This window comes from Puma concolor, chromosome B3 (genome assembly GCF_028749965.1).
Source record: "Puma concolor isolate L17-30 chromosome B3, mPumCon1.1.hap2, whole genome shotgun sequence".
NCBI lineage: Eukaryota > Metazoa > Chordata > Mammalia > Carnivora > Felidae > Puma > Puma concolor.
Window position 1 is genome coordinate 131,706,979 of NC_141672.1, and position 12,773 is coordinate 131,719,751.

Below are 12,773 nucleotides of genomic sequence, written 5' to 3' on the forward strand. Positions count from 1 at the left end.
ACATCTCAGAGCCTGGAGCCTGTTTCAGATTCTGTCTCCCTCTCTCTCTCTGCCCCTCCCCCACTCCCTCCCTCTCTCTCTCTCTCTCTCTCTCTCTCTCTCAGAAATAAAAATAAACATTGAAAACAACAAAAAAAGAAAGGTATGGTTACAGAGACTTATTCTTTTACAATAAGAAGCAACATAGGAGTGATGACTGATGACGAATGGAAACTGCTTTGCTGCCTCCATGTCCAGGAGCAATAGGGAGTGATGGCACCTGGCACCTTACCTCCAGGACTTCTGCTGTTCATTCCTTGCTGATTGTTGCCTGTGATGATGTCAGCCCAGTGGTGATAGGTGTTCTGAGTTTTCATAGGAAGCCAGAAATCCAGAAAACTAGATCTTTACATCTATGTGAAACTTGTAATTTTAAAATACTGGCTTAATTGTTTTTTAGCTATCTGGCCAAAAAGAAGAAAAGTATGTGCAAGTTATCTCCAGCCTGAGAGTGCCCGGATAATCTCTGTTTTAAGGATTTAATATTAAGAGGCAGCATTAGACAAACCATGTTTTACCGTCAAGCCAAAAAAGAGAAAAAGAAAAATCAACCCAATGTCAAAGTTTAACATTAGGTTCGAGGCCTGGAATAGCAAATATTACAGAGCATATTACTTACATAGTTTCTAAAATTTCATCTTTGCCTCTTCTAAATAGAAGATAAGAAAATGTGGTTAAATCTGTTGAAGATATTACATTTCCTGGTTATAAAAACATACTACTTTTTAATTTTTTTTAATGTTTATTCATTTTTGAGAGACAATGCAAGCAGGGGAGGGGCAGAGAGAGAGGGAGACACAGAATCCAAAACAGGCCCCAGGCTCTGAGCTGTCAGCACAGAGCCTGATACAGGGCTAGAACTCATGAACCATGAAATCATGACCTGAGCCGAAGTTAGACACTTAACTGAGCCACCCAGACGTTCCTTTTACTTTTTAAAATGCAGTCTTAGGTTTCCAAAGCAAGAGCATTTGCTTCCCACTGCTAAAGACTGACTGGTCAATGAAAGTCAGACCAAATTATCAGAAGACCAGGGTCCTGATTCTGCCTGTGTGACATTGGGCGAGTAATTTAGCTTCTTTCAGCTTCACTGTCCTCATTTATAAAATAGGGTTAGTCATATCTGCCTCCATACCTTACATCAAAGTGTTATGTGACTATCACATAAAGTGTTATGTGAATATCAATTATTGGTAGTGCCCAAATCACATGAGTAGTTGGGCCAGCACAGACTCTTGAGTCTCAGATTCCCGATCCCAATCTCCTGCTCTTTTTGTAAACTATAACACTTATTGAAGTGATTGGATCATCAGCCAATGGGGTGAACAGATGAGAAAGCTTAAGTCAAGAGGTTATCAGAAAAAAAGTCAGCTACCATCTTGCAATCAGGGATAGCACGGAGTTTCTGTACAGCCGTCTCTGTACAGTCTCTTTTAGGCAATGCATAGATGTTGAACTGAAGGATTAGCCTTTCACATTTTGAAGGTCTGCCCAGGAGTGACTTTTGCTGGGATTGACGGGCCTCTGTAGCGTTCTCACATAGCTTTCTCACAGACTGGCCTTCAGCTAGTTTCTTCCCTCATATTTTCATTCTATATTGCTTCATGAAGGAAAGAAAAGTTCCTACTTTTTTTTTTTTCTCTTGGTGAGAAAGTAAAGCTCTAGTTTGGATTATCAAGTAGAGGCCACACTTTACCCTGGTAGCTATGTCCAGTCTTAACTCCTTCAACACTTATCTCTAGCCATCTCAAATCCTATTTGGATGTAGGCATGGAATAAGTTACCAACTTTTTTAAAAAGGAAAAAATATCATCTTTAAAAAGATGTCACTCAAGAACTAGTGATATATTTCTAACTTCTTTTTTATTTACTTTTTATTTTTTTAATTTTTTTAAAGTAAGCTCCCAATATGGAGCTTGAACTCAAGACCCTGAGATCAAAAGTCACAACGCTCTACTGACTGAGTCACCTAGGTGGTCCAATATATTTCTATTCTAAGGTGGACATTCTTTGTTTAAATTTTATTTGAATTTAGTTAACATACAGTGCAGTATTGGTTTCAGGAGGAGAATTCAGTGATTCATCACTTACATACAACACCCAGTGCTCATCATAACCAATGCCCCGCTTAGTACCCATCACCCATCTAACCCATCTCCCACCCACCATCATATGTTTATGTTTTGTTTCTTAAATTCCACATATGAATGAAATCATATGTTACTTGTCTTTCTCTAATTGACTTATTTCTCTTAGCATAATACATTCTAGCTCCATCCACATTGCTGGAGATGGCAAGATTTCATTCTTGTTGATGGCTGAGTAATATTCCATTGTGTGTGTGTGTGTGTGTGTGTGTGTGTGTGTGTGTGTGTGTATATATATATATATATCACATCTTCTTTATCCATCAGTCAATGGAATTTGGGCTCTCTCCATAGTTTGATTATTGTTGATAATGCTGATACAAACATTGTGGTGTATATACCCCTTTAAATCTGTATTTTGTATCCTTTGGGTAAATACCTAATAATACAATTGCTGGATCATAGGGTAGTTCTATTTTTAGTTTTTTGAGGAACCTCCATCCTGTTCTTGAGAGTGGCTGTACCAGTTTTCATTCCCACCAACAGTGCAAGAGGGTTCCCCTTTCTCCGTATCCTTGCCATAAGTTGGACATTCTTATATAAATTTTCTCCCACGGTCTCAAATTCAATCTGTCTGAGACCAAACTGATTGTCTTATCAAAATGACCATTCCCCTTTATCTCATTACTTCTGTCCATGGCATCACTACTTTTAGGTGTCAATAAATTTTCTCTGTAAAGGACCAGATAGTAAATTTATTTAGGCTTTGAGAGCAATAAGGTTTCTGTTACAACTACTTATCTCTGCTTTTGTACTACAAAGACCATATGTAAATGAATTAACAATGCTGTGTTCCAATAAAGCTTTACTTACAAAAGCAGTGGATAGTATGTGAACCATGCCATAGTATGCCAATGCCTATCTCGAGTTCCTGGATGAAAATGTCAGAGTCAGTCTTGACTGTCTCCCTTCTTTAATTTTTACATCCAAGCAGTTCTCAAGTTGCAATAATTATTTCTTTCAGTAATTCTTCTTATCCTTCCCTTCACTTCCCTTCTCACTGCTACTGTGCACCTGAATTCATTCTGTACAGTACTCTGATTCGTTCAACCAGCGATAAAGGGCCACACTCACTTATTGAAGAGGTACCAGAATTTCTAAAGGGAAGTTTTAAGAAGCATAGAGAATATTCTAACTTTATTTTTAGGGAGAGTGCCTATTTTATCAGAATATAAATTATAGCAAGTAAAACCTGATGAAATCTTAGATGGTGGGTCATGGCTAAAAATGGTGGTAAAACATTGCTCAAATCTAGAATTTCCCAAGGTATGCAGTGTTTGCAATTGGTGATGCCTAATGTGATGTTTGGTGGAACACAGACCAACTTTTAAAATATTAATACTTATGTGTTTATTTTAATGTATAGTTTATGGGAAAATATGACATCAAACCCATAATGTCACTGATTATTTATTGGAGTGAAGCTGAAGTATTTAGGTTTTAAAAAGTTGTAGTCCTAAAGAAAAAGTTAATATTGTAGGCAGAATGCAGACATGCTAACAGTCATCAAGATAGTAGCAGACTGGGGCACCTGGGTGGTTCAGTTAGTTGAGCATCCAACTCTCGATTTCATCTCATGGTTCATGAGATTGAGCCCTGTGTCAGGCTCCAAGATGACAGCACTGAGCCTGCTTGGGATTCTCTCTCTCTCTCTCTCTCTCTCTCTCTGCCCCTCCCCTGCGCTCTCTCTCTTTCTCTCTAAACAAACAAACAAACAAACATTTTTAAAAAGATGGTAGAAGATTAAAGTTTGAAAATCAGCGGCCACTTTGCCTGCTGTGGTTTCCATTATATTTGCCCACTAATTAACAGATCAGCCTTAGCACTTTGATTTTTCTTTCTTTATAAAACCTTCAGGGGCTCATCACTATTTGTCGAATAAGGTCAATCAAACTCTTGGCGTGCAATCAATGTCTTCTAAACCTGGGTCCAGCCTTTCAGTTTTCCTTTGCCTCCTGGCTTCCCAAACAGTGCTCAAAAAGTACCAGTTGCATAAGATTTAATGAGTGTTCCAGAAAAGAGGATTTCATGGTCCAAAAAGTTAGGGGAAGTGTTGTGTACTATATCCCTCTGTGGTATATTCTCAAGGAATTACACTACATTAAAGCCTTTGAGAAGACTTGAGGTAATGAAACTTGTTCATGTTTATTGGAGAACCCTTCTTTTGTGCAATCAGTATTTGTGTTTACCAATTTAGTTGATCATCTTTGTCAATAACCCTCTCTTCTAGATTGTGCATTAATGTCTTGTGCTTCTAGTGTACAAGGGAGATTGGTTTGGAAAATGCTGTCCTATATCGATATCCCCCACCCCCAATGCATACTGGTTAGCTATACTGGTTAGCTGTATACCCATTTTACTTTGCACTTCTGAGCCTTTGCTAATTATTCACTCTACTTGGGCTTGTTCTCTTCTTGTTCTTGAAATCTTCTCAACCAAGCAAGCTGATTTACCACAACAGTAATGGTTCCCATTCTGAAGTCTTACCACTTCCCCCTCTTCCAGCATTTGTACCACCCAGAATCATGGTAGTTGTGTACCTGATCTTTTTTCCTTCTAGATTTTATGTTTCTCAGAGTTCTTCTTTACCACGTAATGCATTCCTTATAGTAGGAATTCAATAAATATTTATGAATGATTACAATAGGGTGAAACTTGAAATAACTTATCTGTAGTAAATAATAGAATTGGAATGTGAAGGATCTACATGGGGAGAGTGGTGTATGGGGAAGGATCTCTGGAAGGCTGGTATCTAGATATCTATATATCTGATATGTAGATATATATTAAACAGCTTTATTAACTGACATATAAAAGTACATAATCTCATGTGTGGAATTTAAGAAACATAACAGATGAACATAGGGGAAGGGAAGGAAAAATAAGATAAAAACAGAGAGGGAGGCAAACCATAAGAGACTCTTAAATACAGAGAACACCTGAGGGTTGTGGAGGGCGGGAGATGGGCTAAATGGGTAATGGGCATTAAGGAGGGCACTTGTTGGGATGAGCACTGGATGTTGTATGAATCACTGGGTTCCACTCCTGAAACCAATACTGCATTGTTATGTTAACTAACTTGAATTTAAATAAATAAATTTAAAATAAAATAAGTGTAAAATCTGATAAATTCTGGGTTATGTATATACCCATGAAACCACCACCACAACCAAAGCAATAACATAATTATCACCCCCAAAAGTTTCTTCATGTCTCTTTGTAATCTGTACATCCCCCTCTTCCCTGCATCTCCAATTCAAGACAACTGCTGATCTGCTTTTGATCATTCTACATTGGTTTGCATTTCCTAGAATTTTATATAAAGGGAGGCATATTGTTTGTACTCTCTTCTTCCTGGCTTCTTTCACTCAACATAACTGAACCAATTCATGTGGTAGCATATCTGTTCCTTTTTATTGCTAGTATTATTTCATTATATAGCTATACCACAGTTTGTTTATCCATTTACCAATTTAAGGGCATTTGAGTTGTTTCTTGGTTTTGGCTATTAAAAATAAAACTCTTGGGGAACCTGGGTGGCTTAGTCAGGTAAGCCTCCGACTCTTGATTTCAGCTCAGGTTATGATCTCAGGGTTCGTGAGTTTGAACCCCACCTCCAGCTCTGTGCTGACAGCACAGTCTGTTTGGAATTCTGTATCCCTCTCTCTCTGCTCTTTCCCCACTCACACTTTCTATCTCTCTCTCAAAAATAAATAAATAGGGGTGCCCGGGCGGCTCAGTCAGTTAAGCGTCCAACTTCGGCTCAGGTCATGATCTCGTAGTTTGTGGGTTCGAGCCCCATATCAGGCTCTGTGTTGACAACTCTGTGCCTGGAGCCTGCTTCAGATTGTATATCTCCCTCTCTCTCTGCTCCTCCCCTGCTTGCATGCATGCACACACGTGCTTTCTCTCCCTCTCAAAAATAAACAGTAAAAATTTTTTTTAAAAAAATAAACATTTAAAAAATAAAAAATAAAACTTCTGTGAACATTTGTGCGTAAGTCCTTATGTGAATGTATGGTTTCTTTTCTCTTATGTTAATATCTAGGACTTAAATGAATCATGTGCTAGGTGTATATTTAGCTTATTAAGAAACTGCCAGATTGTTTTCCAAAGTGATTGCAGCATTTTACATTCCTACCAACAGTGTGTGAGAGTTCCTGTTTCACCTCCTCAACAATGCTTAGTAATCTTTTTAATTTTAGTCGTTCTGATTGTTGCAAATGACATCTCATTGTGAATTTAACTGTATTTCCCTAATGACTAATGATGTTGAGCATCTTTTCATGTGCCTATTTGTCATTGATAGAGCTTCTTTGATGATGTGTCTATTAAAATATTTTGCCCATTTTCATAATGAGCTATTTGTTTTCTTATAGTTAAGTTTTGAGAGTCCTTTACACATTCCAGGTACAAGTCTTTTATTAGATACATATTTTATAAATACTTTCTCCCAGCCTGTGGCTTGTCTTTTCATTCTCTTCACAGTTTCATTTGAAGAACAGAAAATTTTTAATTTTGATCAAGTCTTTTTTATGATTCTTTTGTGTCATATTTAGGAAATTTGCCTAATCCAAGGTCACAAAGGTTCTTATATATAGAGAGATCTGTGTTCCATTTTGAGTTCATTCTTGTGTATGGTGTAAGGCATGCATCAAAGATTTTTGTTTCATTTTTATTTTCACATGTGAATATCCAGTTATTCTAGCACCATCTGTTGAACAGATGAATTGCCTGTGCAATTTTGTCAATGGTAAATTGTTTATATAAGTGGGGTTCATTTCTGGACTCGCCATTCTGTTCCATTGACCTATTTGTCTATCTTGACAACAATACCAAACTGCCTTGCTAAATACCTAGCTTTACAACAGATCTTGATGAAAAGTCACATTTGGCCTCTAACTTTGTTCTTCTTTTACAAAGTCATTTTGGGTACTCCAGGTCCTTTACATTTTCATATGAATTTTAGAAACAGATTGTCAATTTCTACAAAAACAAAAAAACAACAAACAAAAACAAACAACAAAAACCATGATTGGGAAGGCTTTAAATATATACATCAATGTGGGAGAAACGACATTTTAACAGTATTGAGTCTTACAACCCATGCACCTGGTACATGTTTATGTCTCCTTTCTCTCAGCTCCTTTGTAGTTTTAATTATGTAAGTCACATTCATTTTTTGGCAGATATATTCCTATTTCATATTTTTGATGCTGTTGTACGTAGTATTATTTTAACTTCAGTTTGATTATCCATTGTTAATATACAGAAATGTAATTTTGGTATAGTGTTCTTGTGTCCTACAACCTTGTTAAATTTACTTATTCTAGGAGATTTTTCCTGCGTGTTCCATCAGATCTACATAGATGATAATAGAGATATACCATCTGTGGGTAAAGGCAGTTTTACTTCTTCCTTTCTGATTTGGTTGACATTTGTTTCTTTTTCTTAATTGATTGCACTGACTGAAACCTCCAGGACAATGTTAAATAGAAATGTTGAGAGTGAATCCCCTTGTTTTGTGTCTGATCTTAGGGAGAGAGCATTCAGTCTTTCACCAATAACTCCAAGTTAACTGTAGGTTTCTCACAGATGCCCTATATCAGATTGAGAAAGTACAATTCTATTCCTACTCTGCTAAGATTTTTTTTTATTAGAAAATTATATATTAGATTTTTGTCAAGTTCTTTTTGGGTGTTGATCAAGATGGTCATGCAGTTTTTCTTCTTTTAGGTTATTAGTATTATGAATTACATTGGCTGTTTTGTGAGTGTTAAACCAATTTTGTATTCCTGAGATATACTGTACTTGGTCATGATGTATTTTCTCTTTTACATATTACTAGGTTTAATTTGCTAAAATTTGAATTTTTGCATCTATGTTCCTGAGGGATGGATATTGATCTGCAGTTTTCTTGTCTTGTATTTGTCTTGTTTTCACATCAGGGTCTCCTAGAATGAGTTAGGAAATATTCTCTTTTTTCAATTTTCTTGAAAAAGTTGCATGAAATTGCTATTATATCTTCCTTAAATATTTGATATAATTCACTAATGAAGTCATTTGGGTCTGGAGTTGTTTGGGGTTTTTTTTTTGGTTTTTGTCTTTGGAAGGTTTTTAAAAAACAAATTCAGTTTCATTAATAGATATAGGGCTATTCAAACTATATCTTCCTGCGTGAGCTTTAGTATTTTGTGTCTTTAGAGGAATTTGTCTGTTCATCTAAGTTGTCAAATGTATTGGCATAAGATGTTCATAATATTCCCATAGTAAATTTATATTTGTTGGGACCTCTGGGTGGCTCAGTCGGTTAAGCATCTAACTTCAGCTCGAGTCATGATCTCACAGTCCATGAGTTTGAGCCCCAGGCCAGGCTCTCTGCTAACAACTCAGAGCCTGGAACCTGCTTCGGATTCTGTGTCTCCCTCTGTCTCTGCCCCTCCCTCACTCATGCTCTGTCTCTCTCTCTCTCTCAAAAATAAACAAATCTTTTTTTAATGTTTATTTTTGAGACAGAGAGAGAGAGAGAGAGAGCAAGCGCGAGGGGGAGGGGGGACAGAGAAAGGGAGATATAGAATCTGAAGCAGGCTCCAGGCTCATTAGCACAGAGCCCCATGTGGGGCTCAAACTCACAAACTGCGAGATCATGACCTGAGCTGAAGTCGGACGCTTAACCAACTGAGCCACCCAGACACCCCTAATAAACAACTATTTTTTAAAAAACTAATACTTGTAGAATCTGTAGTGATGTCATCTCTCTCATTCCTGATATTGGTGATTTGTGTCTTCTTTCCTTTTTTCATAATTAGTCAAGATAGAGATTTATCAATGTGATTGGTCTCAAAGAACCAAATTTTGTTTTCATAGATTTTTTTCCTATTGTTTTTCTATGTTTATTTCATTGATGTGAGGTTAGCTTTATTATTTATTTTATTAATTCTTTTCTTCTGTTTACCTTGAGTTTAATTTGCTCTTTTTTTCAAGTCGCTGAAGGTGAAAGCTAAGATTATGACCTTGAGAACGTTCTACTTTTCTTATATAGGCATTTAATATTATAAATTCTCCATAAGGACTGCTTTAGTGGCATTCTCAAATTCTTGTATGTTGTGTTTATATTCTTTGAGTTAAAGCTACTTTCAAATTTCTTCTTTGATTCCTTCTTTGAACCATGGTTGGGGTTTTTTTAGAAGTGTGTTATTTAGTTTCCAAATATTTGAACATTTTCCAGATATCTTTGTATTATTGATTTAAGATTTAATCCTGTTGTAGTCATAGAATATATTTTCTATGTCTTGAATCCTTATAAATTTTTTGAAACTTGTTTTACGACCCAGAATAGAATCTGTCTTCGTGTCCATGTGCACTTGAAAAGAATGTGTATTCTGCTCTTCTTAAGTATAGTGTTCTAGTAAGTGTCAAACCAAGTTAGTTGATGATGTAGTTCAAGTCTTATGTATCCTTAACTGATTTTCTGCCTCGTGGTATATCAACTATTAAGAGCAAGGTACTGAAATCTCAGACTATAATTGAGAATTTGTCTATTTCTCCTTGCATTTCCATCAGTTTGGGGTCCCATATTTTGAAACTGTTATTAAGTGTATAAACTCTTGGAATAATTATATCCTCTTGACTAATTGGCCTTCTATAATTATGAAATGACCATCTTTATGATAATATTCTTTGCTGTACAATTTACTTTAATATTAATGTAGACAATCCAAGTTTGTTTTTGTCTAATTTTAGTATATTATGTTCCATAATTTTGTCTTTTTTTAATGTTTATTTATTTTTGAGAGAGAGAAGGACAAAGCATGATGGGGGAGGGGCAGAGAGAGAGGGAGACACAGAACCCAAAGCAGGCTGCAGTCTCTGAGCTGTCAGAGCCTGACACAGGGTTCAAACCCACGAACTGTGAGATCATGACCCGAGTGGAAGACAGACTCTTAGCCGGCTGAGCCACTCAGACACCCCCATAATTTTATCTTCAGTCTAATTTTCTTTCTCTAGTTGAGGTGAATTTCTTGTCGGCAACATACAGTTGGGTTAGATTTAAGTCTGTCATCTTGCTATCTATTTTCTGTTTGTCCCATTTTTTCTTTGTTCCCTTTTCCCTCCTTTTTATCATTTCTACTGGATTGTTTTTATGTGTCTTTTTATCTCCTTTGTTGGCTTATTACCTATAATTCTCTATTTTGTTATTTTAATGGTATCTTAGGGTTTATACTATACACCTTTGACTTAGTCTACCTTCAGTTAATATTATACCACTCCACATATAGTATAAGAACTTCACAATGTCATTCCTTCCTTCCTAGCCTTTATGCTTCTGTTGTCATACGTTTCACTTATACATATGTTATAAGCCCCACAGAACATTATTATTTTTTTGTTTAAAAAGTTGGTTTAAATATTTTCTTTATTTAAAAGAGATTTAAATAATATGAAAATAGTCTTATCATATTTGCCCCTGTAAACATCATTCCCATTGTCCTTTATCCCTTTGTGTAGATCTAGATTTCCATTTGCTATCATTTTCCTTCCCTCTGAAAGACTTCCTTTAATAATTCGTGGAGAACATTGGAGTGCAAATCTGCTGATGATTAATTCTTTCAGTTTTTGGTTTTGAAAGATATTTTCACTGGTGCAGAATTCTACCTTGACAACTTTTTTTCTTTACATACTTTAAGTATGTTGTTTCACTTTCTTCTCATGTGTCTTTTTTTCCTCCAAGAAATCTGTCATTCGTATCTTTATTTTTTCATACTAATATGGTTTTTTCCTACATCTAAGATTTTTCACTTTACCTTGGTTTTGGTGTGTGTTGGTGTAGTTTTCTCTGTTTCTTGTGTTTAGTGTTCGTTGAATTCTTAGATCTCTAGCTTTTTAGTTTTTCAAAAATTTGGGAAATTTAGGGCTGTTATTTCTTCAAATATTCTTTCTGTCCCTGCTACAATCTGCTTCCTATAAGGAGTCAATTTTTTTAGATGGTTTCTATTCCTATGTGTACAAGTTCAGTCATCTTTTCATCTGTAATATCTAATCTGTCATTATCCCATGTAGTGTATTTTTCATTTCACATATAATTTTCACATCTAGAAGTTCAATTTGTTTTTTTTATATATATCTTCCCTGTCTCTACTTAACTGTTTAAACATGTAAAATACAATTAATTATAAAAACTGTTCTTCTCTACTAACTTAACATCTGTGTCAGTTCTGGGTTTTGATTGATTATTCTTCTCATTATGGCCCATGTTTTCCTGACCCTTCACATACCTAGTAATCTTTAATTGGGTGTCAGACTTTGTGAATTTTACCTTGTTGCATGCTACCTGTTTTTGTATTCCTATACATCCTTTAGTTTTGTCTTCTGGTACAATTAAGTTACTCAGAAACAGATTGATCCTTTTAGATCTTATTTTTATGCTTTATTAGGTGGGTCTAAGCAGTGCTCAGTCTAGGGGTTTTACTGAAGCAAAACTCTTCTGAGTGCTTTACCCAATGCATCATGAATTATGAGTTTTCCAGGTTGGTTGGTGGGAGCAGGCACTGCCAGCCCCGTGTGAATGCCAGACTCTGTTCCTTTCAATATTTCTAGAGGATTTTCTCCAGATTCAAGTATTTTTCTTATACACATGCTGATCATTATTCTCTCCCCATATTTGTAAGGATCCCTCTGTTAATCTCCAGGATCCTCTCTCTGTGCATCTCTATCCTCTCCGGTAATCTCTCCTTTGAACTCTAGCTCCCTTGTTCTCCCCAGATCCTCAGCTCTATTTCCTCAACTGAGAGTCCACCAGGTTACTTCTGGGTTTCCGCTCCCTGCATGTCCTGGAAACTTTCTCAAAGCAATAAGCTGGGGCAATCATGGGCCTCACTTTGTTTCTTTTTCCCATTGATCAGATCTGATATCCTGTCTCTTGGAAATGATTATTCCATAGCTTTTTTTTGGGTCTGTGTGGGTTTTTTTGTTTGTTTTTTGTTTTTGTGTGTTTGTTGGTTGGCTGGTTATTTCAGGCAAGAGAATAAATCTGATCCCCATAACTCCATTTTGGCCAGAAGTGAAAGTTTAATAAATCATTTTTTTCCTCCTTCAAGGTCAGCTGGTGTTCAGGTGATCTAATCTGCGTTCTGAGTTGTTTGGGCTTGGCTGATTTCCTTTGTCTATACTTATATATATAATATATATGTTGTGTTTATATTCATCCAGTTAAAGCTACTTTCAAATTTCTTTTTTGATTTCTTCTTTGAACCACAGTTGGGTTCAATATATATACATACATGTATATATATATATATATATATATATATATATACACACACACATGCACATATGTATATATATGTGCACATATGTATATATACATGCGCGTATGTATATACACGCACGTATGTATATATACATACATGTATGTATATGTGTATGTATCTATACATACGTGCATGTATAGATACATATGTATGTATCTATACATATACATATATGTATGTATCTATATCATTTATATACATATATATAAATGAATGAGGAATGTTTGGTTTAGCTTAAAGTGTGGAAATCAGCCTGAAAGTTTTACAGAGAAGTTAG

General features: G+C 35.9%; 1 protein-coding gene across 7 annotated transcripts in view; it reads left to right on the top strand.

Moving 5' to 3' along the window:
* TTC23 (tetratricopeptide repeat domain 23) overlaps positions 1-12,773 on the top strand; it is a 105,062-nt gene that overhangs the window by 10,530 nt on the left and 81,759 nt on the right. The gene's annotated exons all lie outside the window — the stretch shown is intronic.